We start from the raw sequence: 12,421 nt of genomic DNA on the forward strand, positions 1-12,421 counted from the left end.
GCACTAATTAGGAAGGGGGCTAGCAACTCACACAAAAGGGGAATTTGGGGAAGAGTCAAAGTAGGCCGACCATAAAATGGGATAATAACAAAATTACACACATAAAGAAGAGTGGGAATTTTTACAAAGACTATTCATTACTTGTACAAATAACATCAAAACCCAATGCCTCTCTGTCTAGGAAAGAGGGCAATTGATATTAAGAAAACATGAATGTATGGTATTTTTGAATTAGTAAATATGGAACAGCTTTCAAGGAATGAGAAATAATTCACATATTTTTAAATTACAAATATGAATGTATTTCTCATCCAGCATACTTTTAATTTAAAATGGTTATTAGACCTAAAACTTCTAGTCTCTGGAAAAATAAGTCCTATGAATCTTTAAACAAATGACTTTTTTTTAAATTTGAGGAATAAATTATGATATTAAGCAAACTATATACACAGTAAATCAGGTGAGGGTTAATTCAAAATAATCTAAACAGAGATGTTTCATGAATAGAAGAAGCAATATATATTTCTTTAATGGTACAAGTAATCCAAGGATATTTATGGCAAAATATATGATAATTTAATTGTGCGGAGAAATTCAGATGAAATTTGGAAACATATATATATATATATATATATATATATATATACACACATACATATATATGTAAAAAGTTCATAGATACATATTGTAAAAACTTCACATTTTACTTGAATAATTTATATTTAAGAAGATGTATTTCTTTCTGGTAATACTTCATACATACGGAAATCAGCATATTATCACTGAATTGTCCTCAGTGCAAAATGTGTCATTTTAATAAAATGGTACAATAAAATAGCTATTTGATTTCAGGAACCTATGCATCTGATTTGATATTACATTCTAAATTAAATAGATAGCAAGTGTATTTTTTCCATGCTTCCAATATAGAGAGAGGCCAAAACATTTGCATATGAAATATATTATCTGTCATGAAATACTTATCTTCACAGCGAGTTTCAGCAGATAATATTTATTCAATCATGCAGTCAGAATTCAAAAGGAAATTTAATGACAATTTTATTTAAGAACGTTGTCATCTTGGTTCTGGAGAAAACAATTGGGACACTATTTCTGCCAAAGACGTTTAGGAAACTCAAGGCTGGCAGTTATGCAAATTCATTTCCAACAACAACTCTGACATCATTCAAGGACACGGTGTTCATAAAGATTTGCTTCTACTGTGACCATCTTTGTAATTGTGCATCTAAAAAAGAAAAGTTATATTTTCAACCCATTTAACATCAGGAAGAAAATAATGAAGCTCAGGGGTGGTTGTTTAGATGATAGCATTGAAATTGCTTTAGATTTTTTAGAGAAATGTCATTTTCCCCATGATGCACTTTATTTTTCTGGTTGCTGCATTTCTCTTTCAGTTGCCTTGGTTAGCAGTAATGATGTGCAATGTTGGTAATGCATTATTATTGTATGACAAGTGAAAATATTGTAGATTTCAGGGTTTGTAAACATCTAACAAAGAAAGTGTATTTCTTTTCCCCAAACTAATTCAGAACCAAATGGGAGAAAGAATCAGGATTTAGATTGATTAATACCCAAATTTTACCTTTCTTATTAATAAAGTTGAGTGAAGAGCATGATTTTATATGTGTGAAGAGAACTTGCTACTACTTATCCCCGATTTGGGTTTATTAACCAACCTAGTTAGGGCCACAACTAGAAAAATTACAGGATTTCCATAAAAGAATCATCCCATGCAGCTTGTGGTCAGGCAGCTCCCAGATAATAAACTATTACAATATTTTATCACTAACTTATTCCAAACTTACTATATTAACTTTTTGTCACTGCACAAACATCACCACAGACTTATCAGCTTAAACCAACACTCATGTATTACCTCACAGGTAGGTCAGAAGTCCAGGCATGTCTCTTGTGGGCCCTGGGTGCAAGGAGCCACACCTCACAGTGTCATGTTGGCCTGCGCTGAGGCTCAAGGTCCTCTCCCCAGTTCATGTGACTGTGGACAGAGTTCATTTTCTTGCTGCTGTTGAACACATGGGAGCTTGCTTATTCAAGACCAGGTAGATCATCTTGCTGATCTCAACAAGAGCCTAAACAGTCTTTTAAGGATTCACCTGGTAAGGTCAGGCCTACCCCGAATAACTTTCCTTTTGGCTAATTCAATGTCAAACTGATGAAAGATTTTACTTGTATCTGCAAAATGCCTTCACCTTTGCCATTGAATGCAACATCATCATGAGAGTGCATTCTACCATATCTATAGGTTCTTCCTACAAAAATGGGATATTGTGGAGAGTATTAACACTGGGGGATGGGAATCTTTGGGGCCGCCTTAGAATCCTTCCTACCCCATTTACCAGCCACAAAATTCACTCTTTCCTTTAAGAAGTTAACATGGAATAAAGACATAGGTCAAGAATTTACCCTAACTAAATTTTTTTACTAGAAAATATCAGGCTAAGGGAAAGATTGTCTCCAATGAAGAGACTGCTCTGGATTTTGGTGTGAATTTTGTGAATTCTTTGTCCCTCATCTCAGTGAGCTAGCAGGATGAGGAACGAGCTTTTAGATCTAAGCATGTTCAGTCCTGCTCTTCAGTCTCCAGATTCAGGAACTGTCTTAATGGGAAAAAGGCAAAGGTAGAGAGTCACTCCAAGTGGGGACCCAGGCTGCCAAATGTTGGTCGCAAGCGCATGTTCTCTGAACTTGGGCTTGGATCCAGACAGAGAAGAGCTCACAATGGAAACAGTGATGGCTGTTTGCTCAAGCAGCCAAGAGAATGAAAAGCGCATTGAAACCCAGCAATGGGGAGAGGCACGGTGGGCCCCTGGGTAGTGAAACCAACCTGACAACAGAGGAGGATGAGAAAGCCCATTCCCAGCATCTTTCTTCATTTCAACAACAGACCTTTATGTAAAATTTCTCAGGAAATTTCTGAGAAACTAAACTGTGGGCAACCCAAGCTTTGCCCAGCAATAGATATATGATCAATCTAGTTTGCTCCTGGTTCCATTGAATTACCTTCCATTAATTGAGAGAAAGCAAAGAGCTCCTCTCAGTGTATGTTCCCTGTCCCTCCCCATCCAAGATTTCACCAACTTTCTTTTTTATTGCTACCACTAGTGGATTGTTTTGACTTCCAGTGAGTGCCTTTTCAGTTGGTATTTTCATGCTGTACTTTTCCTCATTTCCCCAGTGGTCTGTGAATGCCCTCCTATCCCAGCATATCAATAACTGCTGGGCTGAGAAAATGGCTGGCAGTGGGAGAAACCAGGCTTCAGGGTGAGAAAGCAGGAGTACAGTCTCAACGGGTCCAGATGACAGTGTTTGCTCACCTGTGCCTATTATGTAGATTATATATTTAGATTATGTAGTAGTTTACTTCTATTGACTGAATTTTCTCTTGTGTTTTGGTCATTTGGTTTTATCTTTTGACAACCCTAGTAATTTTATTAAATATCTGATGTGGTTTGAATAGTAGATGTTCTAAATTATGCCATTTTCCATTAAATGTTTACACCTTCCTCTGCTAGGAATATAGAGCAAGTAACTGATGAACTGAATCTAATTATGAACTTGTTGAGTATGAGATGGGTTAGAGTTGCACTAATAATATGTCTATTTGTTTTTTATCCCCACTTCTCAGCATGTCCCTGCAGTGATTCCAGCTGAGAGCCTGAGTTTTTCATTGAGGTTGGTGCCCAGTGGGTTCTGAACTTTATAATCTTTGTCTATAAAGTGAGACAAGGGAAAACTCTGTTTTACTTCTCAGAAAGTTTTGGCTCACTTTCTTCACCTCTTACCTACATCATTTATAATTTTCAAAACATCCTGATTGAAAAATTGTCTGCATTTATGCTCAGTTCTCTGACCCTCCTTTCTATCAGAACCTTGCTCACTCCTGTCTCCAAAGTTCATGTCTTCAGTTACACAACAATTCAAAACACTTGCTGGTTTCTCTGACTCTCAACTGCAGTCCTCTTCTCAAGCCCTATGCCAACCACCCAAGCCTCTTTCCATACACACAGAAGCAGAAATATCCTAAAAGGAGTAGCTGTCCTACATCTGCTCACCTCTCCTCACTCCTCCTCTATGGAATGTAGGGCTTTCTTTATTACTTCAGCAACATTCTGCTGCCTTTAAATTAAAAAAAAATTAAACCCTCAAATTAGTAAATAAATAAATTTGCAATTTTTCTAGATTTCTAGATCATTTCATGGAAGGATTATTTGCTTACACTCTACTCTGCCTTAGCTAGAAGCAGAAGTTTTCTGCTGACCTAGTTTTAAAAGGACTTGGATACTTGCCTCAACTTAATAAACAAGATAAGGCGAATCCTGAATTCAAAGGTGTAAATTCAAGCATAAAAATAAAATAAAGGGAGTGAATTGGATAAATTTATTGCTACTGCCTAAGTGACCTGCCTTCTATTACCAAAGTCAAAGATTATGTAATAAATCTTTTGTGTAACAAAATCTCTAAGTCATGTTTTTAAAATCACGTTTAGTTGTCTGATTGGTACACTGCCAAGAAATTCTTAAGGAAAATTCTTCAGTGTAGGGTGAAAGATTCTGAATTTAGAAGAGTTGTACAAAATTGTCAGATCATCTCCAACATAAAGAAGCATTTTTTTCTATAGTCCTAAAAGATATTTTTTATTTGTTATACATTCTACTGGGTAAGGAAAAATTATGTTAAGATCAGCAGGTTTTCTATACCATCTGAGAATCATAAGTATAATTTAAATATGAATTTTGGGGAAAGCTCAACCATGGCGTTTTACTTTTTAGAAAAATAGCATACAGAGGAGAGTTTCACTTAGAAGGAATCTTATTCAGAGGTCACCAAGAGTTACATGCAATCATGTTCCTTAGAAGGATAATTAGCATCAGGGACTTCCCTGGTGGTCCAGTGGTTAAGACACTGTGCTTCCACTGCAGTGGGTGCATGTTTGATCCCTGGTCAGGGAACTAAGATCTCTCATGCCTCACGGGACAGGCAAAAAACAAACAAACAAAAGGCTAATTAACATCTCTCTGGGTTGATTGTAATATTTACTCTTTTCAGAGTTACTCTGGCCCTGTTATTTTATGTTAGATAAGAGTAACCATATTTTAAACAGAATATCTATTTGTCCATATATACAAAGATAGATATTTACCTTATTATAAGGTGATAAAAATTACATCTCATTGTAAACCATCTCACATAAAATTTCATATGTATGTATGTATTTGTCTGACTATACATATATTACCTTCTGTACATATATGCTGACATTCTGATTTGATTTTCTTGAGGCATACAAAATTAAGTCTATGGCTGGGGGTAAAAGTCTCCTACTGCCACTATAGGATTAAGAGCATTATGATATAGATTATATAAATTATAGCAAAAACAGTGAATAAAACCTAAATATACCAGAGCAGATTATTATACAAAGTAAACTTAATGCAAAGGTGTTTCCATTATACATTTAGACAAGGAATTTGAGAACAAAATACACTCTCAATGGCAGAGTGTTTGATCTACCATCAAAAAAGCACACGTGGCAAACAATACATTGAATGCAACAAAAATAAAGAAAAAATATTGTTGTTCTAAGAAGCCAACAGTCTTAGATTTGGATGGAAAATTTGTGGGAACTAGACAGAATGCTTATACATGTAAAAAACATAGCTTTAATGCAAAAAGGAAAGTTTCCGCTGCTCATGAGAGTATGGAATGAAGCATATTATCGCTGTGTTTGAGGATGTTCTTAGGGAAGACTTTTCAGTAGACTTAGTATTTTAAGTAAACCTGGAAAAATAGGTAAGCTTTCTTTTTGTAGGGAACTAAGGGTATTTCAAACATAGAAAATGCAATGAAAGAAGCAGAGATGTTAGAGTGAATCTTAAGTGCATGATAGAAAATATCTGTAAATGAAGATGGAAAAATTAGTTGTGGTCAGGATATGAAGACCTTGAATACAGACAAAAGATTGTGACATCCTGCAAGCTCAGAAAATTCACTGAGAAGTATGTTATTTAGAGTTATGTTTCAAGATAACATTCCTTAATAGTAGTCTTTGGGAGTTTAATTACAGATGGCAGAAACATGATATTGGAAGGCCATTGTGAACATTGGAATTTGAAGTCTATTATAATAGCCCAGGGGGAAAAGAATGGTGTCTAAACAAGAGTAATAGCAGTAGGAATGAAAAGGTAAAAGACTATAATGTGTTAGTTAATAACTTACTTTTGCACAGTACCTATATTTTCTCAGCTTTTCATAGAAATTTAAATTTACTCATGCTGGAAAATGAAAAAAAAAAATTAAGTATCTACCTTGTGACAGCTTACATCAACCATGTTTATAGTCTTAAAAATATTAAATCACACACATTTTGCAGCTAAGGAAAACAAAATCTAGAGATGGTAAATAACTTTCCCAAGAGCCGGGATAGAGCTACTAGGCAATACTTACAGTTCTAACTATCTTAAACTTTTTATATAACATGATTAGATAATTTCTTCAACAGTTTTATATATATATGTGTGTGTGTATATATAGGTATATATACACACACATTTATTTATATTTTTTACAATTTTATTAGTTTAAGGAAAATATATATTTAATATATTAATATATAATATATTTATAATATAAATATATATTATATATTATAACACAGAATATATTATGTTATATTATAATAATATAATATATTAATTATAATATAATGTAATATATTAATATAAGAATATATATTGTGTTATGCAATGTCATATATAATTATATGTACAATAACATATTATAATATAATAATATAATTAATAATATATTAATATTATAATGTAATATTATATTATAATATCTTATATACTATATATTATTTAACATAATATATATTGTATATATTATATTATATTGTATTATTATATTATACATATAATAAATTATGTATATTAATATATAATAGGTGACACTTCTGAGGGAGAGCTGGCTGAGAAAGTCATGACATAGATACCAGCACTTCCAAAATAAAGAAATCCCAATTCCAAACACACAACATAGGTATATAAAAATGGGCAATGGACAATAAAGAGTTAAAAATATGAAACAAAAATCTGACTGAATAGGAAAACAATCAGGGCAAGAGCAGTGTCATAAAGTTAAGAAGGAAAAGTGTGGTGGACAGGAGGGGTACCCCATCTGGAGAGCTGTGTCCTTGCCCTAAAGGCAGCCTCCAAAGTTTTCCTCTCCAAAGCATGAAAACATATCAGTGTGCTTTACTTAAAAAAATTTTTTTTTAAAGAAAAGAATGCTTAAAAAAAAAATCTTAGAGCTTACCTGGTGGCGCAGTGGTTGAGAGTCTGTCTGCCGATGCGGGGGACACGGGTTCGTTCCCTGGTCCGGGAAGATCCCACATGCCGCGGAGCGGCTAGGCCTGTGAGCCATGGCCGCTGAGCCTGCACATCCGGAGCCCGTGCTCTGCAACGGGAGAGGCCACAACAGTGAGAGGCCCGCGTACTGCAAAAAAAAAAAAAAAAAAAAAAAAGATGTTTAAAAAAATTCAACTGTAATATGGTTATTTGCTTATTCCTCAAATCCTTAAATTGATATCAAATTAAATTTTGTACAGGTTTGAGGAGCCTAAATTTAGCTTTAAGGGTCTTATGACCCTTATATCAAGTAAATTTTATATCAAGTAAATTGTTATGATAGAGGGGAAAAAACAAAATAAATATTAAACTGCTTATAAATGCTACAATTAATAAAAATCTATTTCTGTTTTGGGTTTTGCAGCTATTTTTTGTTTTTAATTTGGTGGTATTGATAAGGACTGACTAATCCAAAGTAGCTATTAATTATATAGCAGACCACTCATAAGAAACTTAGCCTATCATGCACCGTAGTTTGGTTCAATGCTGTGTGTGACATGATTTTAATCTGCATTATCATTTGTGAGTGACGATGGTAACAACTGTATTATGTACTTATACAACTATCTTATTTCTCAGTGTCTCCATATTTAGCCTTCACCAGTTTATGCTCAAATATTTAAAAATTCATTTTCCTTCCTCAAGGAATTAACAAAACAGAACAATATTCTGAGATGGCCTTTAGGATTTGAAAAACATATTCTTGTTGCTTTTGTTTTTCAGGATGAATTTTCTGTCAGCACAAATAATCACCAGTATTGTTTGTAATTTTACAATTCAATAATTTGTCTAAAGCTATTTAGCAGTGAACAGCTACAATCTATTTCATCTGTTAGGTTCTAGTTTTTTCATCTTTGGTCCTCTTCTCTTTCATATTCACTGAGCAATGTGGGATTATTTGATGTCTGTTAAAAGTTGTTGTACAAAAAATATTAATAGACTATAAAAAACATTTTAGTTTGAAAAGTCATTGTATATCATCTTAGGTTTATAACATTTTAATAGACAAAAATGTGTTGTCAAACTCTCTTTACACTTAAAATTCTGGGTCTGTTGTGTTTTGCTATAAAATTCTCAGAATATATTTATTGAACTGGCTCTAGCATGGTGGCTACAGTTTGCAGTCTCCTAACTTGCAGTTTATGCCATATGATATACAATTTGGTTTATTATTTTTATTATGTGAAGTAAACTTAGATTAAACTAACAATTATGTCACTTTCAAGCACTTTCATTCTATACACATTCTTTAGGAGAAAGTAAAAGATGGATTTATAATTCATAGCATGAAAATTATGTAAAACTATGGTGGATTCATTGGTGTGTGTTTAAATGTTAAAGTAAAAATGATGAAAACGATTGAGAAGTATTTTTGTAGACCATACAAAGATTTCTACGTATAACAATTGGGAGCGATGTGATAGCTTTTGTATTTTGCCATTGTTTTCTCCAATACAAAAACAAGATCAGGAAATGTATGATTACAAGATGTTTCTGGTGAGTAAGACAGACAGACATTGGCATGCACGTGTTGTCAAAATGCCATCCTGTTACATACATCATAGGCCATACATCAATATTGATCCCAATATTTCTTTTCCTGTCTATCCCACTGATCTCAAAATAATCAGTAATCAAAACAAAACGTTCTACTTTTTTGTCATGAGCATTCAGTGATAAACCATGCAAACAGTTTCCCAGGATTTCTTTGTTATATGTGAGTTGCTTATATGCTGAGACACATACTAAGGAAAAACTCAGTTCTGACCTCTCTTTCTTCTTTTTCTCTCACGTGAAAAACGTAAGCAATACAAAACTCTTCTTTTGATCCAACATGCACTTTTGGATGTTATCTTTATGAATGTGCTGGAAGATTTCGTTCAGTTTTCTTTGCTGCTTCCAATTAATCTCACCAATTAATTTTTTCATGTCTTGATGATCTTATCCAATTAAATACCATCTATATGCATGAGGGCATCTTCAACCAGGACTCTTTCTTGATTTAAGACAAGTATATACAAATTTCAGGTGCTGGAAATGCGAGGATGGAGAAAGAGATGATCTTATCCTTGAAACACTTCATTTAGTAAAAGAAACAAATACTTCATCAGCTGACAAATATAAAAAAGTCTGAATTATATAAAAATTTTAAAATAACACAATATGATGCATGATAATATAAAAAGGTAAGGTAGGAACGGAAAGAGAGAGACAGGACTTCATCACGTGGGAAAATGCTGCCAAATACTTCTTTTAAAATATTTTACTGAATTTCTTCTATAGACTGAAAATTAAATGTCTAGATTAATGGTATAATTGATTTAAAATGTATATGTTACAATTTTGCATTTTAGAGAAATATACTTTCTGAATGTTATAGAAAGCAAATAAAGTGTCCATATAATGGATATATATAGTGGATTATATTCCCTATTCTATCATTTTTCCCTATGGCCTCTTTCTATCTTTCTATCTTTTTATTGTCATATCAGAAATATATATATACCTTTATGCACAAATTTATACATACTATATAAGAATGTTTCTACAAACACAAGTACATATGCAAGCTATACACACAGAGTTATTACCAAACAAATGTATAAACAATGAGAGTTAACCATTTTGTATTTTCCCTTATTTCAATAAAGATATTAGTTGCATATTAAAAACAATCTCGGTCACAGGGATTGCTTTATGAAACAAACATCTCAATTTTATGGACAAACAGGGAAACAGCTGTCATGTAATCTTACTCCAGGATTTTCAGACCAGCGTAGCAATTATAAAGCAGGACACACTGTCTAATGTAGCCGACATGTAATCAGCTTCCACTGTTGCTTTGGCCAAAATGACGTGCATTAAATTTTGCAAGAAAAACATCTTTATTGAGCAGGAAATTATTTAGAAATGGTTTTGCATTAGGTGAAACAATATTCTTTTATACTCATAATGATGTTTTTGAAAGGATACCACAAATAAATTTTGCTTGATGAAAACTACCTATCTATCTACCTATCATCTATCTATCTATCTATCTATCTATCTATCTATCTATCTATCTATCATCTATCTATCACAATTATTTCAGAAGTTGGAGATTAATCCTTTGTCAGTTGCTTTGTTTGCAAATATTTTCTCCCATTCTGAGGGTTGTCTTTTCATCTTGTTTATGGTTTCCTTTGCTGTGCAAAAGTTTTTAAGTTTCATTAGGTCCCATTTTTCTATTTTTGCTTTTATTTCCATTTCTCTAGGAGGTGGGTCAAAAAGGATCTTTCTGTGAATTATGTCATAGAGTGTTTTGCCTATGTTTTCCTCTAAGAGTTTTACAGTGTCTGGCCTTACATTTATGTCATTAATCCATTCTGAGTTTATTTTTTGCGTATGGTGTTAGGGTGTGTTCTAATATCATTCTTTTACATGTAGCTGTCCAGTTTTCCCAGAATCATTTATTGAAGAGGCTGTCTTTTCTCCCATTGTATATTCTTGCCACCTTTGTCAAAGATAAGGTGACCATATGTACTTGGGTTTATCTCCGGCTTTCTATCCTGTTCCATTGATCTATATTTCTGTTTCTATGCCAGTACCATAATGTTTTGATTACTGTAGCTTTGTAGCATAGTCTGAAGTCAGTGAGCCTGATTCCTCCAGCTCCATTTTTCTTTCTCAAGATTGCTTTGGCTATTTGGGGTCTTTTGTGTTTCCATACAAATTGTAAAATTTCTTGTTCTAGTTATGTGAAAAATGCCATTGGTAATTTGATAGGGATTGCATTGAACCTGTAGATTGCTTTGAGTAGTATACTCATTTTCACAATATTGATTCTTCCAATCTAGGAGCATAGTATATCTCTCCATCTGTTTATGTCATCTTTGATTTCTTTCATCAGTGTTTTATAGTTTTCTTAGTACAGGTCTTTTGCCTCCTTAGGTAGTTTTAATCCTAAGTATTTTATTTTTTTGTTGATATGGTAAATGGGATTGTTTCCTTAATTTCGCTTTCTGATCTTTCATTGTTAGTGTATAGTAATGCAAGAGATTTCTGTGCATTAATATTATATCCTGCAAACCTACCAGATTCATTGATTAGTTCTAGTAGTTTTCTGGTGGCATCTTTAGGATTTTCTATGTATAGTATCATGTCATCTGCAGTCAGTGACAGTTTTACTTCTTTTTCAATTTGTATCACTTTTATTTCTTTTTCTTCTCTGATTGCTGTGTCTAGGACTTCCAATACTATCTTGAATAATAGAAGTGGGAGTTGACATCCTTGTCTTGCTCCTGATCTTAAAGGAAATGCTTTCAGTTTTTCACCATTGAGAATGATGTTTGCTGTGGGTCTGTCATATATGACTTTTATTATGTTGAGGTAAGTTACCTCTATGCCCACTTTCTGGAGAGTTTTTTTTTTATCATAAATGGGTGTTGCATTTTTTCAAAAGTTTTTCTGCATCTATTGAGATGATCATATGGTTTTTGTTCTTTAATTTGTTGCAAATCAAAACCACAATGAGGTATCACCTCACACCAGTCAGAATGGCCATCATAAAAACTCTACAAACAATAAATGCTGGAGAGGGTGTGGAGAAAAGGGAACCCTCTGGCAGTGTTCATGGGAATATAAATTGATACAGCTACTATGAAGAAGAATATGGAGGTCCCTTAAAAAGAATATGGAAGTTCCCATGTATAAACAGCCTACATGAGCATTTTTCCTTTGGTGTGCTTCTCTTCTTTTCATCCACTAGTAGAAATATATTTTTATTGCCTCTTGTTACTGCCATGAGATCAATTTTTAAAGTGAAATTTATAGACATTATTTTTATAGACTACAGTGAAAGTAAATGACCTAAGGATATATTTTTGCCTCTTGTTTGTAGGGGAAAAATGACATTTTTTTAAAGATTTTTATCTTTGAGCACTTTCTAATTTCATGTAATCTGTTCAAGTTTTTGTCACTGTACAACTTCTATC

This window comes from Mesoplodon mirus (genome assembly GCF_964341445.2).
Source record: "Mesoplodon mirus genome assembly, chromosome: 2".
NCBI classification, from domain to species: Eukaryota; Metazoa; Chordata; class Mammalia; order Artiodactyla; family Ziphiidae; genus Mesoplodon; species Mesoplodon mirus.